Raw genomic sequence first — 14,735 nt, 5'->3', positions numbered from 1 at the left:
TGGAGTAGGCTCAGAGCCCAATGAGGATAGAATCCCCATTTTCTCCAATTTTGCAATCCTATCTTGTGCAACATGACATAACCTTAAGGGCCAAATATATTTTGAACTTGAGTTGGTTTTCACCATGGCATTGTATTCTTTTAGATCACTTGCGTTCAATTTGTGTTTGTCATTATTATCCAAATAATAAAGACCATCATTCATATAACCCGAACCAACATATTTATTTCCAAAATAAATATTGCAGACATCATCTGTGAACTGAAATTCATAGCCATTTCTAGTCAAACTAGATATAGAAATGATGTTCTTAAAAGCATCAGGTACATATAAAATATTATCTAAACACAAAATGTTTGCGCCTTTGAGATTCGTCTTCAGGACACCAGATGTTATCCCTCTAGCTTGTCCACACCAAGAACACCTATGGCAGCCCTTGAACAGCTTCTAAAGCCTTTTCTATTAGTTAGAAATTCAAGTTCTGCCTTTTAAGAGATTAGAGATGTAAACAGGACACTAGAAACAATTTCTAGTGTTCTTAATTCAAGAGATTGATGGCTAATCTCTTTGAATTGATGAGAGATGAAGAAGAATAGATGAAAAGCCTCAAAGTGGCGTGACAAAGGAGAGGAGTGGCTGCTGGTTGCTTTTCTTTTCATAGCAACACTTAAATAGCTAGGTTAACACATTAAACCCTTGCCACATGTCACCCTTTGATTAGCTCTAGGTTTAAGTGACCCAATCATATTGTGCCAAGTGTCAAACCTATATTTAATCTTGATTTTAATCATCTTACATGATTAAAAAATATTTGGCAAGCTTATGTGTAATCCCATGTGTCACCATCTCATGGTGCCATGTGTCACACTATGAAATGAGCAAAATGCCCATGCGTCTTAATTTTGAGTTCTCAACCCAAAATAATTATTTTTCTTCTTCTAATTTATATCAAATATAAATTAATTAATTAATCTCTATTAATTAATTTCTCATTAATTAAATTCATATTTAAACACTTTAAATATAAATTTAACTTATACTATACATCCAATAATCTAGATTTGGTTTCAAGTCATGCTAGGGACTTTGCAATTTAATTGCAAACCAAACCTATTTAATTAATCAATTAAACTCTTTAATTAATTAATTAAATCATATTTAAATAGGAGATAACTTGTGTATGTGTGTGACTTACTAGGCTCATCACTAATTGGCAATGAGACATGATATCAACTCTTAATATCATCAGAACTCTTTCTTACCATAAATGATTTCTCTAAATCATTTTATAAACCTCATAGACCATGGTTAACACCTAGCATAGCATGCCATGGCCACCCAATTAGTAATAAGGTTTACCTTAAATGAACCTATAATCATATGTTACCATACACTAGAATCTCTCTGTTATAAAATCCCAACTCAAGCTGGAGTCATGGTTAATGTCAAACTCCATTTGCTATGAATATTATGTTTTCTTTTAATTCCAGTTCTTGATTAAAAAGATTTTCTCATCAGAAACTCTTTTATGAATAAATCTATCTGTCCTGGCCAGGAACTTGAAACATCAAGAATAATTAAATGAACATAGGATTTTATCTCTATTTACTTAGAGGAACAGATTCCATCTTGATCAACACCTACCTCCATATATAACTAGTAGGAGCCAACACATGCCCATATACCCATACACAGTACAAGTATGAAAGCAGTATCAAACTCAAACTACCTATATACAAGATAACTGTGCTATCTCAGGTCTAAAGATTATATGCACTGATATGATTTATGACAAAACATTGACAAGAGTAAACTCCATGTGCTTGTCATAAGTGTCACTGGTTCGGCCTACTTATCATTTATAAGTGCCTATCATGTTTGTTATATGGCATGAGACTCACCATTCCATCTTATTTATATCTCATATAAATAACTTGGGAACAAATATGAATACTATCTTTCTAGATAAGTCATGTCCTTATTATGAAGTATCCTCGATTGAGAACCTATTTATGATACTTTGTGCTAGAAATATTGTCACTCATATTCTTAACAACTTAAGAATAATATTTCTAACAAAATATCAATGGACCTTTTCTATTACACATAAATATATTATGTAAACGGAAAAGTGAAAATTCCTTTTATTAATAAAAATATGTACAAGACACATACTAAATGATATGCTCTAGGGCATACCACTAACAATTCTCTCCAGTTCAAGTGCTTGAGACATAAGCTCTGAGAAGTTGCTGTGTCGAAATCCCACAACTTGCATCCTTATGTTGGGCTTCAAACCCGTTTCAAATCTCTTGCACCTTACCTTGCTGGTAGTAAGGAGACTCCCAGCATAATGACTTAAACGGGAGAACTCCCTCTCATACTCCGCCACTGATCGGTTCTCTTGTTTCAAACTCAAAAATTCTTGTAACTTCTGATCAACATATGCATCTGGGATGTATTTCTGTCTGAACTCTCTGATGAAGTCATCGCAGGTCAGCACTGGTGGTTCAGCTAAGCTGTGGGGGATGGTCTTCCACCAATCATACGTATCCCCTTGCAGTAGCGACACAAAATACTCAAACTTTAGTTCATCTTGACAGTGCAGCTTCTTAAATACTCTGTCCATTCATTCAAGCCATTGCTCTGCTTCCAAAGGGTCCACTGTACCCTTAAATTTTGCAGCCCCATACTTCAATAACTTATCATACTGTCTGGCTGGAGGTAGTGGTTGTGCCACAGGTGTCTGAGGTGGAGCTTGAGCAGGCATATCCCCAGCCATTTATTGAAACATCGCAGCCATCTGCTGTGCGAAATGTGCAGGAAACTGCGGCATTTGTGGGGCTGGTGCTACTGACCCACTAACATTAGGTAAAGTTGGGGCTTCCCCTTGTGCCTCAGCTTTAACAGACTGCTTAATTGAGCGATCCCCTTCTTCTATTTCAGGCTGAAGTTAGGGTATCTCCTGAACAAGTAACACATGGAGATTTCCCTCCGTTAGTTCACATTTATGATATAATGCACTGTATGTAACAAATATGGACATTGAGCATTTGTACTTAACAAGAAAAACACATTCTCAAGTTAAAATATACTTCAAAAATTTTGCTTTGATACCACTAAAACATGTCACACCTTACCCCTCTGTAAGGCATAACATGATCCTGTAGAATACCTAATGAACTACCGAACTTCACTTACCGATAACTCATTAAGTACCCTACAAGGGATTTTAAAACAATTTTCTTACTTTTGATAAGTGGTGAGCATTTTCTAATAAGTACTTAAAACATTTAGTTAAAATTAAAACTAGTTAATATTTTTGGCCCATGTAACACCCTCATCAGAGCAACTCGCAGACATTCCCATCGCTCCAGTTGACTGTGTCGGTCCGACAACTAGAACGTCCGGAAAAATATTTAAACTAAAGTCAGGAACCATAATTAACTCAAATATTAATAAGAAAAATTTAGTAAAAATTTTAGAAATAAAATACAACCAAGTTAAATGAGCCGGTGCCCAAGCGATGGGTAACCAGAGGGAAGTTGCGGTTCTCGCAACGAGGAGCCCTAGACCCGGGGGAAAAATTATAAAATAATTTTTGGGACTCCAGAGAAAGGTCATTAAGGTTCCTATGGCATTAGAATGCCAAGAAAATATTTAGAAAAATTTTTCAATCGGTACAGACAATTTTGACTCGTTAAGCCAAACGGAGGGCATTTTGGTCATTTTGCCTTCATAGGTGATTTTTGGCCGACTTGTCCAGTTGAGTAAATAATTATTATGACATAAAATATGAATTAATGTTGATGAAAATTTTATTTGAAGTTAGTAAAGAAAGAAGAAAAGAAAAATCCATAAAAATGCCAAATATGACATATTGTGATGTCATTTAAGAAGCTTCCTCCAATCACAATTAAACAACCCTTTAATTAACTAATAAAAGAGACCAAAGGAGACCAAAAATTCTGGTCATCTTCTTCTTCTTCTTCAGCCAAAACGTGAACTCCCCTCCATAACCGTCCATGAAAGTTGTTTCCTTTAATTTCTTCCATTTCCCATGAAATTCCACCACTAAACCCTAACTCCTTTCATTAAAACTTGACCATATCTCTTGGGGAAGCTTTTGGCAGCCAAGAAGAGGAAAGAAAGTGAAGTTTTGAGTTGGGAAAAATCTGCCTACAAGAGGTTAGTGCACATATACACCTAAAGCTTTTTATTTCTATGTTAAAGACTTGGAATAGGTAAGAATTTGTAACTAAAATGAAAACAAACTCATGTGTATGTGTACATAAATTTTGGCTGCCCTATTGAAGGAATAGAAATGGAGTGTTTTGATGGACTTGGAGTGCACTAGGGATTATGTTTAAAGTATGTAAACATAAGTATAATGGATTAGTTAGTTAATTAAAGCATATTGTGAAAACTCATATGGGAATTAGGGTTTTGAGAAGTGAAAATTTGGCTTGGCTTAGGAAATTGTTAGAGAACATTTTAATGGTTAATTAGTGACCATTTTAGGTAAGTTGACCATAATTTGGACTGAAATGTAGCATGGCAAAGTGAATGAGTATGCTGCCTAGGGACAAGAATAGTAGGTGATCAAATTTCAGTCCACTTGGACTACCATATCTTTGGCTGTGTTGGTCCAATTGGTGTTTGGCCAATTGGACATGAAACTAGGCTTATAATGGCACATTTTTTCTGAAGAAACCATGCCCAAAAGACCAAAGCAAGTGGACCAAAAGTTGGCCCCAATCCGGATACCCTACAACAGCACCTGCAGAAATGACCAAATGAATAGTAATTGTTCATTTGGCCATAACTCACTGTAGATATGGTCAATTGACCTGAAATTTTTACAGACACATGTTAAGACATAGACAAATAACTTTCATGAAGAAACATACCCCAAATTATGACCAGAACCTAACCCAAATGGCAGTGGCAGTCACTGTTCATGTTACTGTAGATATGGTCAATTCTGCAGTTTGGCAATCCGGCCAGCTGTGGTTTTTGGACCATATCTGGAGCTACAAAACTCCAAATGGAGTGATTCAAAAAGGGAAATTCAACTAGACAAAATAAGCAACAACTTTCATGTTTACCATTTCCTCAAATTCCCACTGCAACAGTGCTTAATGGAACAGTAAACTTAGGCTTCAAAAACTAAAATTTCTGCCCTCTTGGTTTTAAGTTAGAAATGGTAATGGTGACCAATTCCAACAAGTTTTAAATGCAAAATGTGGTATCTTTGAGAACTTAGGTTCAATAAATTTATTATGTATGAAAAAGTCAACATTTTGGTTGACTAGTAAGGTGAATAGTAAACAAAATGACACATAATACATAAGTAATACAACTTGAAATATAAAATGTAATTAACACAAATGGATTATTTAGAGTATAAATGAGATAAAGTTATCATTAGAATTTACGTCTTTATTTCAAATAGGATTATAATACCTTGTACAAAAAAATTGGTACATGAGGGGTAATAATGTGAATACTAATTCATATAAATATTGTAACGATTAGATGAATCACATGGATGTGTAAATGGGTTAATTGCTCTCATCATGAGAGAAATGAAAATATTTCGATGTACAAATGGTACATGAAAATCGATTGATGTAAATTGCAATTAACGTGAATGGTATGATGAATGCATAAATTATATAAAAATGAGATTTGGAGATTTATGCTTCTACTATAAATAAAATTAAAATACTATGAACGATAATTGGAACATATAATGAAATAATAAAACTTATGAACATTTAATGGTATTAATGTGCCCTTGTATTGCCTAGACATGTGTGTCAGATTGGATAGTTTGGCATGCCAATAGGGTATTGTTTTAGCAGTACTGCGAAAGGCTTTATGCCCGTATTTATGGCTTTATGCCCGCATTCATGGCTTTATGCCGCACTCATGGCTTAATGCCCAATTATGTGTTATCATGGCTTTTTAGCCATACTGACTGCATACGTGGTTGACGTTTTGCGTCCCATAGTATGACGGCCCGAGGCAATCATGTCCGCCAACGCAACGACCGTTATCCAGATTTAGTCACCGTCAGAGGTTACTTGGGCAGTGTAATTATTTGAAATAAATTAAGACTATTAGTAATTAAAAATTGTTAAGTAAAATAATAAAAGAGTTGCATAAATAGGCATAACTTAACAAAATATTTTAAATGTACCTTCTAATGCCATATGAATATAAATTGAGTATTTTTATTAATTCTGTATATTGTACATTATCACTGTGAATTTCGGAATTAAACGCTTCCAAAGCGAAACAAATGAGAACAAAAGATATTTAATATTAGACACATTGTATTAAATTAAATTGATTCTTGAATATTCAAATTATGCTTCATTCTTTGTTTATTTGTATATTTTATTTTCTTGTTCTATTATTGCACCACTAAGCAGCAATGCTTAGCGCGATGGATTTGTTTCCTCGCGCAGGTACTTTGACTAAGATTTTTGGAGTCCAGATCTGCAGAAGTGCCTGAAGTATTCAAGGTTGTCACCTCCTCAGCAATGCATGTAGATAGGGCCCATATAGATCATATTTTGTATTTAGTATAAAATGCTAGATATTGTATTATAATGTAGATTATGAGCAGGTAATTAATAGAAATGTAATGTAATTTAATAAATTAGCTTTTTCATATGTAATTAATTTATAAATCATGTAAATTATGAAATTATATAAATTAAAGAAATTTGAGAATTTTACTTATGTGATTTGAGCATGAATGAGATTGTATGGATTCGAAGACAGATTTAAAATATATAGTTAATGCATGGAAATGAATATGAAATTGAGATATATGAATGAGATGTGAATTATGAGATAGTTATGAAAATATTTGATGATATTTTATTTGTAAAATATTATTGAAATTTTCAAACAGGTAAATAGTAAAATACGTCAACTGGTAATAAAATAGGGGAAACTCCGCTGGTTTCTCCATCGAAAAATAATTAATATTAAAATATAATGAGATCAAATTATGAAAGGAATAAAGTAAGATAAGATAGGGTGCTCCGGCACCGATTGTAGCACGCCTTGCTCGGCTATACTCTAGTCGGGTGAGGGGTGTTACAGCCCATTTTATTTTTATGCAAATTTTATAAAAATTTTGACAGAGTTCCCTCTGTATTTTGAGAAAACAGTTCTTCAAATACCTGTAAAAAGCACTTCTAAAAATTTTTCTCAATAACTGCTTCAATTTCATACTCAATCTCAATCAATTTCTCAACACATTTATCAACTTTCAAATTTCAAATCCACTATCCAATGATCTTCAAAATACTAGCAATCCATTTCATTCAAAATAAATAAAATAGTTCCACTCATATTTCATTAGAAACAAAACAATTTAGATGCATCATTACAAAATTTACATTAAGAGAATTTCAAACTACAATATATATTACAACTTTATACAAATTTTATACAAACTGCTCAAGACCCATTTTTACATGTTTATACATTTATGTGCAATATATACATCAAAAGAAATATTTACAGTTAGGGTATAAATTATACCCGAAGACTTCAAGTTGAATGATCCTCAATCTTTAGCAGCTCAGTCTGCTGCATCTCTAGTCTCTAAATCTGCGACAGTAATAAAAGCTATCGCTGAGTATTAGGACTCAGTGGTGCACAACATACTAAAATAATCTTTATGCAAAACTTAAATCACATTTATTCAAAAATTTGAACTGAGCATGCGAGTTAAACACAAAACATAATTTATGAGGTTTTAATCCCAACAATTTCATTTTGAAGTATCAAATCACATTTCATAAAACCCAAAGTTAGATCATGCCATTCGAAATAAATAGAATCTCAATAGTCAGAGGCTAAAAAGAAATCACATCACTGGCACACCTCAACACTTCTCCAGAGAAGGTGTAACACCCCTAAGTTCGGTAGTGCGTTCTGCTGCTCCGGTGACTAGTGTTGTCCGGACAGCTAGGATGCCAAGAACCGTACTTCAAAATGGGTGAGGAGACATAAAATAATGAAATACAAGAAAAGGAAATACAAGAAAAACAAAGGAAAAAATCATAGCAAAGAAATGTAACCAAGTTAAGCGAGCCGAAAAACCTAGCGATGGGTGACCGCACCGGGAAGTCACGGCGTGGACCGTTGACTAGCCCTGGACTGCGGGGAACCTTGGAAAACATTTTTAGGACATAAATAGAACCTTATTGAAGTATAAATCTCATTAGAAAGATTAAAGAAAAATTAAATAATTAGTACAAAGAAAAGTGAGAAATCGAAAAACAGACAAAATACGGTTTTACCGAAAAATCGGGAATGCAACCCGAACAGGGGCATTATGGTCATTTGACATCCCGAAGTATCTTTTGACCTAAATGTCCATTAAAAATAAATAGTATTACACTTAGAAAATAAAATGAAAAATTAAATTGGTGGTACCTAAAATAAATAGTGGAAATAATGGGTTAAATGTGGAATAAATGGGAATTTGGCTTATTATATTGTTAAATGGGTGAGTGGTCCACTAATGAATAAATTAAACATGTAATGGGGCAGGTGTAACTCAAAAATGCCATCTGAAATTCCATCTCCCTCAAATCCTCTCAAATGGCCGAATTGAAGAATCCTTGAAATCTCCATGAACGTTTTCTTTGAGCTTGATTTCCTCTCTCCATTTCAACTCCATTCACTTAGGTTCTTTCATGAAAAAATGGTCTAAACACCACAAGGAAGATATTGATACCAATTTTGAGAAGTTTGGTGAAGGTTTAGCAATTTACAATTAAAGGTAAGTTTGCATTTTTGAGAAGTTCTTTGTTAAAGTTTATGTTTATGTTATGGGTGTTAGTTTGGTGGAGGAAAATTTTGAGTTTGAAGGGTTATTATTGTTTCCATTTTGGACAGCCATGGGGTCACGTTTTTGATGATTTAATATGCACATAATTGATGAGAAATAATGTTGATCATGGTGATTTAGTAACCTAGTGATTTACTTCATGCTTATATAGTGATTTATGCACTTGGATGGGAAATTGTATATTGGTACGGCAATGGGATGTTGAAGAATGGTTTGTGGCAGCTTGTGGACACTTGAGTAATGGTATATATTGAAGGAAGTGTGGGCAGAATATTGACCTAGAAGGATTGATGATATGTATGTAAATTAACATTGTAAAGTGTATGTAAAGTTTGTAATGTTTTGGTGTGTTTGTAATAGTACTTAGAAATTGTAATTGTGAATGATATTTGGTGTGTTGAGGGTGATTGGAATCTGCCCAAAATAATGTTAATGTAATGTAGAAAATGTTTTTGGTAATGTGCCAAAACAGTTTGGTAGGTAAGTAAACAAATGGCAAAGGTAAGTGTGTGTTTGAAGTTGGGGTGTGAAATGCATATTGAGGGCAGTGTATATTTTAGCCTATAACCTTGAATGTGTAACCTCAATTGGTATGAGACCAATTTGAGGTGAAACTAGGCACAAAATGTGCCAACTTTCATTGAGAAACCATGCCAAAATTCTGTTTGCAAGGTGACCTAAAAAAATGACCAATTCGGATTAGGTGCAATTAGGACCTGAAAAATGACCAATTGGGCAGCAGTGAGTGTTTAGGCCATAACTCACTCAAACCAGGTCCAATTGACCTGAAATTTTGACCAAGAATAGTTAAGACCCATACCTACAAGTCTTATGAAGACACCAAAGCCCAGAAATGACCATAAGCAAGTCAAACAACTTGCACAAGTTCGGGTCCAAAAACTGGCCGAACCAGAATTGACCAATTTGACCTAAAATTGACCTAAAATGGTACCATTTGACCAGCAAGAGTGTAATGACCATAACTCGGTCTACTTAACTCGGATTGACCTGAAATTTTGCACCGCGGTCTATAAGACCTAAATCTACAAGTTTGTAGTTTCGACCGAGACCCGAAAACTGAGGGAACTAGATCGTCCGGTTAGGTCAAACCAGTGTCCCGGAATCCAGCAATTTGCATTAAAATGCACTAAGCAAGGAAATGACTTTGGTAAAACATACCAAACCTAAAACCCTATCAAATGTGACATATTAACGACACTAAAACCTAATTTACCTAAAACGCAACGAGGGTCGGTATATTAGGTGATTAAGTGAATAATTGAGTTCAGTGCATTATTTACCAAACACCATCGATAGAGACAGTTTAAATTAGTACTGAAACACTTCAAATTGTGTTTCTCAGTTACCAAAGACTCAGGAAAAGGGAAGGAAACACTGAGTCCAGATCAAGGGGACAGTCATCAGAGGTTTGTGCACAACAACTGTTTCTTTTGAATTATTTTCAATGGAAATAAATATTGACTATTTGCATATCATTGTTTTAAATTGTGGAAATGTGTTTGGTGGACACTTATTGATTGAAAAACATTGTGAATGGTTTGAAACTGTGAAAAATTGTTTGAATGGTATTTGATGGATACTTATTGATTGAAAAGCACTGTAAATGGTTTTTGTGGAAATTGAAGTGAATTACGAATTGTGTTGCCATTTTGTGAATGAAATTATAACTTTGGAAATTTATTGGATTCTTACGGATCATTTGAATAAAATGTTTGGAATTGTTTTGACTCACAATTGGCATGACACTGATAATATGTTCCTCCTCCATTAATGGGGTGAGTGTGATTATTCCTCCCTCTTTGACTTATCGATGCAGGGTGAGTATGATTATGTTCCTCCCTCTTTGACTTCCCCACGAGGTGAGCATGGATGAGTACTCATTAGATAGCTAGCTTCCTCCTCATTGATTTCGATTATTGGGCTGAGCATGTCTTGTCGTGGAGTACTACACGGAATATAAGGAAAAAAGTGTGTCATTACATAAATTGTGTTATAGATTGGCAACACTGTATTCTTGATTACTTGATCGAATTGTGTTATTGATTTGCAAAACGATATTATTCATTATTTGATCGAATTGTGTTATTGATTTGCAAAAGCGATATTATTCGCTTATTTGATCGAATTGTGTTATTGATTTGCAAAACGATATTATTCAGTTATTTGATCGAATTGTGTTATTGATTTGCAAAACGATATTATTCAGTTATTTGATAGAATTGTGTTATTGATTTGCAAAACGATATTATTCAGTTATTTGATCAAATTGTATTTGGTTAATGTTGTGCACCACTGAGACATTGTCTCAAATGATAGCTTTATTCTTTATCGCAGTAGAGAGATAGACAGGCGTGACTAGGCCGCTAGTACATCCAATGAGGGATTACCTGGTATAATGAGTATACCAATATTTTGCATTTTGTACTGTAATGTATGACACTGTATGTACATATTGTTTTTGGTTTTGAGCAGTTGTAAATTTAATTGTAACTTGAGGTTGTAAAATAATTATGAGTATTTTGACTTGTAAATTGTACTATATTTCCTTATCTCAGACTTTGAAAAATTTCTATAGATTTGAGTTGATAAATTGTTGTGTTGAGAAATGTATTGGAGTTGAGACTTGAAAATATATTGAAGTGTACTTTTTACAGGTTTTCTGAAGAACTGTTTTATCCAAAATACAGATGGCACTTTGCCAAAATTTTTACAGAAATTCCAAATAAATCAAATGAGTTAGTTGTTTCACCTCAGTTCACCAAAGTTTTTAACACCTGTAAATAGTGCTCACCACTGTAAAATAAGTAAGAAAAGTTTTTAAAATCCCTTGTAGTGTATTTAATGGGTTATCAGTAGATGGAGTTGGTAATTCATTAGGTATACTACGGGATCATGTCATGCCTTACAGAGGGGTAGGGTGTGACATGTTTTAGTGGTATCAGAGATGTTTTTAAATTCTGTTTTCACCTGTTATTTGAATGTTCTTTCTGCATAGTACAACTGCTCAATATCATTGTTTGATACATACAGTACATTACAGTATAAATATGCACTAACGAGAGTGAATATTCTTGTGTTATTTGTTCAGGAGATTTAAAATCCTCGCATTGACTATGGAAGAGGGTGATTGTTCAGTCGATCAATCTATAGAGGCTGAGGTGCTAGTAACAAGTCCGCTAGGACAGGAGGTCAGGGAAATAAATTTTGATACATTAGTTATTAGTCCTTTAGGATAAGGATTGTGATAATAAGTGAAATTAGTTTTGGAAGAGTTTATCGGCGAAAAGTGTTTTCTGACACACCATAAATTATAAAGCTAATTGGCGAGCCTACTTAATGTAAGGCAAGAGGACGTAAAAGTAAGATGCAGTAATGGAATTGCTCTAGATGAGGGCAAGGATGTCACTGTTAGTAATTGTTAATGGATATTGTAATCATAATAAGTTCGGGATATTAGTGAATTCGAAAAGGATAAAAGATAGGAAAATTTGATCTATTAGGATGTATCGTAGTAACTATGCAATGTTCTTGATGTTTATACTGTAAGCTGCAGATTACAGTACTAACTTGAGATTATTGTGTAGAGCTACGTACTAACCGATAGTACACCTAGATGAGAATAGTTGCCAACAGCATCTGTTTTGGCATAGTTATGCCAGGACAGAATTTAATTGTTAGAAATAAGTTTGAACATACTAGTATTGGATCTAAAACTCAAAAGTTAAAATATCGAAGGTTATAGTTCAAGATAAAAGGAAGTAAGTTATAGAACATTGATAGATAAAAAGAGTTATGGAAGTAGAGACTTGAACAGTTGATTCATATGTAACAAAGAAATATTCCGAATGTGAGGAAGACTATGGACTAGAATGGTCAGAGGACCAATGCCTGATGAATGATTCTAATATGACCTCAAGGGTCATTCAAGAAGGAACGTGAGCTGAAATATTAGACAACATAATAGTAAGAGGAGATTGGGGTTATCCAAGCAAATTAAACATTGTATTAGATTGTTAAAAGTCTTACGACCATATAGAAAGGAGAAAATAAACGTATGACTATTGTAAGATGACTACTGGGTAAAATTTCGTGGACGAAATTTATTTAAGGGAGGGAGAATTGTAACACCCCTAAGTTCTGAGAGTGCTCTGTTCAGGTGACTAGTGTTGTCCTGGACAAACTAGGATGCCAAGAACCGTACTTCAAAATGGGTGAGGAGACATAAAATAATGAAATACAAGAAAAGGAAATACAAGAAAAACAAAGGAAAAAATCATAGCAAAGAAATGTAACCAAGTTAAGCGAGACGAAAAACCTAGCGATGGTGATCAGACTGAAGTCACGGCGTGGACGTTTGACTTGCCCTGGACTGCGTGGAACCTTTGAAAACATTTTTTGTACATAAATAGACCCTTATTGTAGTATAAATCTCATTAGAAAGATTAAAGAAAAATTAAATAATTAGTACAAAGAAAAGTTAGAAATCGAAAATGACAAAATACGGTTTATCGAAAAATCGAATGCAACCCGAACAGGGCATTATGGTCATTTGACATCCCAAGTATCTTTTGACCTAAATGTCCATTAAAAATAAATAGTATTACACTTAGAAAATAAAATGAAAAATTAAATTGGTGGTACCTAAAATAAATAGTGGAAATAATGGGTTAAATGTGGAATAAATGGGAATTTGGCTTATTATATTGTTAAATGGGTGAGTGGTCCACTAATGAATAAATTAAACATGTAATGGGGCAGGTGTAACTCAAAAATGCCATCTGAAATTCCATCTCCTCAAATCCTCTCAAATGGCGAATTGAAGAATCCTTGAAATCTCCATGAACGTTTTCTTTGAGCTTGATTTCCTCTCTCCATTTCAACTCCATTCACTTAGGTTCTTTCATGAAAAAATGGTCTAAACACCACAAGGAAGATATTGATACCAATTTTGAGAAGTTTGGTGAAGGTTTAGCAATTTACAATTAAAGGTAAGTTTGCATTTTTGAGAAGTTCTTTGTTAAAGTTTATGTTTATGTTATGGGTGTTAGTTTGGTGGAGGAAAATTTTGAGTTTGAAGGGTTATTATTGTTTCCATTTTGGACAGCCATGGGGTCACGTTTTTATGATTTAATATGCACATAATTGATGAGAAATAATGTTGATCATGGTGATTTAGTAACCTAGTGATTTACTTCATGCTTATATAGTGATTTATGCACTTGGATGGGAAATTGTATATTGGTACGGCAATGGGATGTTGAAGAATGGTTTGTGGCAGCTTGTGGACACTTGAGTAATGGTATATATTGAAGGAAGTGTGGGCAGAATATTGACCTAGAAGGATTGATGATATGTATGTAAATTAACATTGTAAAGTGTATGTAAAGTTTGTAATGTTTTGGTGTGTTTGTAATAGTACTTAGAAATTGTAATTGTGAATGATATTTGGTGTGTTGAGGGTGATTGGAATCTGCCCAAAATAATGTTAATGTAATGTAGAAAATGTTTTTGGTAATGTGCCAAAACAGTTTGGTAGGTAAGTAAACAAATGGCAAAGGTAAGTGTGTGTTTGAAGTTGGGGTGTGAAATGCATATTGAGGGCAGTGTATATTTTAGCCTATAACCTTGAATGTGTAACCTCAATTGGTATGAGACCAATTTGAGGTGAAACTAGGCACAAAATGTGCCAACTTTCATTGAGAAACCATGCCAAAATTCTGTTTGCAAGGTGACCTAAAAAAATGACCAATTCGGATTAGGTGCAATTAGGACCTGAAAAATGACCAATTGGGCAGCAGTGAGTGTTTAGGCCATAACTCACTCAAACCAG

The sequence above is a fragment of the Hevea brasiliensis genome, chromosome 4 (genome assembly GCF_030052815.1).
Source record: "Hevea brasiliensis isolate MT/VB/25A 57/8 chromosome 4, ASM3005281v1, whole genome shotgun sequence".
Classification (NCBI taxonomy): domain Eukaryota; kingdom Viridiplantae; phylum Streptophyta; class Magnoliopsida; order Malpighiales; family Euphorbiaceae; genus Hevea; species Hevea brasiliensis.
Note: the sequence above shows the minus strand (reverse complement) of the source record.